This window comes from Poecilia formosa, unplaced genomic scaffold, assembly GCF_000485575.1.
Source record: "Poecilia formosa unplaced genomic scaffold, Poecilia_formosa-5.1.2 Scaffold212, whole genome shotgun sequence".
Classification (NCBI taxonomy): Eukaryota; Metazoa; Chordata; class Actinopteri; order Cyprinodontiformes; family Poeciliidae; genus Poecilia; species Poecilia formosa.
Genome location: NW_006800151.1, coordinates 738,244 through 741,997, shown reverse-complemented (window position 1 = coordinate 741,997; position 3,754 = coordinate 738,244). Strand labels below are relative to the sequence as shown.

The window sequence follows — 3,754 nt, the reverse complement described above, 5'->3', positions numbered from 1 at the left end:
CATCTTGTCTCGGTTTCTTTTACTAATTGGAAACTCTTCTGTTCCATATGTGACCACACAGACAATAACATCAATTCTTTCCATGTATCCCCTGGATATTCAGTATTCAGGGGGCATAGAGCTGAAATCATGTGGCCACTGTAGCTGCAGCATCCTCTTTGCAAGGAGGGAAAACAGAACTGCTCTCAGTATTATTGTCGAGACCAACGGTCCATTAAATGTGGGGATTTGCAGGCTAATGAGCAAAGCCTGATTGTTCACTGATCTCAAAAGTAATCATCCCTAAGCGTTAGTCTGTTTTGTTAAGAGGAGCATAGAAAGCAAGGACTGCTGTCAATGTAGCAGAAAGATCAGCACTAATTTATGGCCAGCAGATTAATGTGAGTGATGTAAGAGCTCTTTGTCCTGCTGATTTATTGGTAAATGATGTAAAAAATGTCAAAAGAAAGGAGGTTTATTCATTGAAGGAAAAAGATATCTTCTGATTTTATTTTATTTGCAATCTAACCCTTTTTAAATTTTGGGAATAGCAAAAGGATTAGATTGGAGGGTCTAATTACATACAGGAAATGTTAAGGCAGTGATTAGGAAAAGTCAAATAGCTTCATTTCAACATTAAAAATATTGAAAAATCATAGTAATGTAAAAAATATATATGAAATGAAATGAAATTTTATTCGAACATGATACAAATATATATTAAATTGTTAATTGAAGATTTAGATTCTAACAGCCTTAATTGTATTTATCAGAAATGTTTGATTGTTTGATTGCCATATGCCCACAACTACTCAGACTTTGAAATAAAAATGCTCAAAGTTATTGACCCTTAGCACGTGACGTCAGGCTCTTCAGAGCTCCGCCCACTCCGTCATGACGGACAACCAATACGCTTCTTTAAAGAGTCTAAAAACAGACATCTGTAACCTAATATCGCTTCTATTCAGTTGATTTCACTCTAAAAATGGCCACAGGATGCTGCGTGGTCGGCTGCAGAAACGGACAAGGATGAAAACCAGACTTGTCATTTTGTTGTAGAACTTTTAAAATGGAAAGATACAGCAGCTATGGATATCAGCTGTTAATCATAATGACTGGCAACCCTCAGTGTAACCGTGGATTTGCAGCAAACACTTTTTACAAGGTAAGAAGACTAACGTTATAAAGCAAGTGTGATTAGAAAGATCAAATATCACATTATGGAAAAGGTACGTGCCGAACCGTTGGTAACCATGGAGACAAAGCCGCGCCGTCATGTAGCCTAGCATGTACGGAAAAGACTGGTTAGCATCTCGTCTTCTGAGCGTTTTCAGTGTTGAGGGGAAACGCTTTTTATGACATAGTGATATAAATCATGTGGTGTGAACTCAGGCAAAGCCGGTAATTTCATCAAGAGGGAGGAGGTATGGGTCGGTTTCTAAGCTAGCTATTGCCAACTTTTATAAATACCGCCGTCCAACCAGATGTGTGTTACGTTCACAGACAAATTAGCTCGACTCGAATAAGTAGAAACCACAAATAAACTGCCAAAAACAACTTTGGAAAACATTGTCAGTTGCTCTGTTCAATACTCCCGTCCCTCACTTCCGACGTCCATCACGGCGCCTCGAATGATTAAGTGACATAGTTGCAAAGGGTCAATATAATGCCCATTCATAGACCCTTAACTTTTCCCACATTTTGTCATATTGCATCCACTAGGCAAATATTATTCTACTGGGATTTTATGTAATACAACAATACAGGGAAGAAAGAAGAATATGTAAAAATGTCAACTTGATGTGCAAAGGTGATACGAATATATTCAATTTTTTTTTACACTGAATACAAAGGCATGCCACATTTTTAAAAAAGATTTTAGCAAAACGAATTTGAAAACTGTCCATCATAGTCATTCTAGTTCACAGTTATGCAACATGTTTTGTTGGTGTATTCCATTGCATAACATCCCAGTAAAATGTATTGGAATGTGTTGTTTCAATGGTGCAAACTGAAAAAAGTTGAAGTTCAGTGAATATTTTTAAAGATTGAATTTGTAAGCTCTGTAATTTGCCCTTTACAGCTCATAAAACGTTTTATCCACTTTGGGAGAAAAATTGAGCCTTCATTTTCCTGTCAATGTCAAAATCCTGTGAAAACAAATTCCAGGCAGCTTCAACAGCAGGCAGCAGGGGAGGGTAAATATTTCAGTGTTATATTTCTATACGTCACATGAAATATGTTATGACTTAACACATTGTTTTCTCTGGTTTTAATTATTTAATGTCTTCTAAGAGATGATAATGACAAAGTATGCTTTGAAGTGTCGGCACATTGTTTCTCTCCACAAGCTTGTAATAACGTATTTGAGAGCAGCCTTTCTTGGTGAATTATTTACTTTCAGTGTGCCACCAAAGGCATTTCTTCTCTGACTAATTTATTTCTCTGTGTGTCACAGAAATGACCCAATTTCTGCTTTGTTTACACCTAAACAAAATATCCCTTCTCATTCAGGAAGCTGAATTGTAATAGTCTTAAAACCGAAACTGCCTGCAGCACGAAGCTGGTTTCATTTTTACTTCTACCAACTTAATTGTAATGTTGGAAAAAAAATTATAATTAATTCTTATCTTGATACAAGATGACAGGAAACCTATGGATATGGTCAAACTACACAATGAAGGTCAAAACCATATTCAGGTACAAGTTCCTGCATTTATTCTTTCAACGATTTAAAAGTTGAATTAACACTTTACAGTGATCCAGGATTAGTTTAACATGTTTGTGATATGCCAAAATTTTAAAAAATTTACATCTTCTTTTTACATTTTTCACCCATGGTGACACCATTTTGTCACCGATGGGTTGATGACGCGTTTTGGTCCATTCTGTACTGGAATCTACACAGTAAACACAGGAAGGCTAACTTCACCTGAGTAGTTTATCATATTGTGGTTGATTGGTGTAAGTTAAATAATGCCACATGGTGTCACTGCTGGCTGTAATTTAAAAGAAAAAGAAAAAAAAAAGACCTGAGTCTGGATAATTTCCCACATGAAAGAAACGAGAGCGCAGTGGAAAACAACTTCTGAAGGACCTAATCGGTGCTCTCAACATTTCTCTCTAGAAGACTTTGAGTCATTTGTATGAGCAAAACTGACAAAGGCTCTAACAATTTTTAGTACTTTATTTTTTGTTTGTTGGTTACTTTAACAAACTAAAAATAAATGCCGTGCTGCCGTACCAGGACAGGCAGAGCTGAAAGCTCTTTGAAATGCTAATGAAGCTATATTTCTCCAGATACTGAACCCACCAATCCGACCGGACCAAGATCAGTCAGCACACCACAGCTGTTGCCGAACTGGACACAGCCGCTGGGAGAAACATCAAAGACAAGCAGTGCTAACAGAGCTGTTACTGCTGGAAATGCTAACAGAGCTGTTACTACTGGAAATGCTAACAGTGCTGTTACTGCTGGAAATGCTAATGGAGCTAGAACACCGGTACTGGATGTGAAACCACTATGACACCAGACGAAGTTCGGACATTAACAACCGATAACGAACCGACACAGCGCTATAGAGTTACTTACCAGATCACACAGTCCGACCAGATGTAAGTGTCATTCATTTTCATTTATGAAGCTGAAGGCAGCTGCAGCAGCTCCAAAAGCCAACTCTGTCCTCTTCCTCTCTTTGGTCCTCCTCATCTTCATCACTTCTTGTGATTTCTACATTCAGATCGATTTCAGTGCGCTCTGGTTCAATTTGAAAAG

The 3,754-nt window shown here is 37.7% G+C and overlaps 1 long non-coding RNA gene across 2 annotated transcripts; it reads left to right on the top strand.

The window, feature by feature from the left end:
• Positions 1 to 770: 770 nt before the first annotated feature.
• On the top strand, positions 771 to 3,358 carry LOC107838101 (uncharacterized). Of its 2 annotated transcripts, none has more exons than XR_001664164.1 (3): positions 771 to 1,144; positions 2,063 to 2,177; positions 3,280 to 3,358. It is a non-coding gene; the product is annotated as an uncharacterized LOC107838101 (long non-coding RNA). The 2 variants fall into 2 exon arrangements; XR_001664165.1 differs by lacking the exon at positions 3,280 to 3,358 and adding an exon at positions 3,041 to 3,147.
• The last annotated feature ends 396 nt before the right edge of the window (positions 3,359 to 3,754 follow it).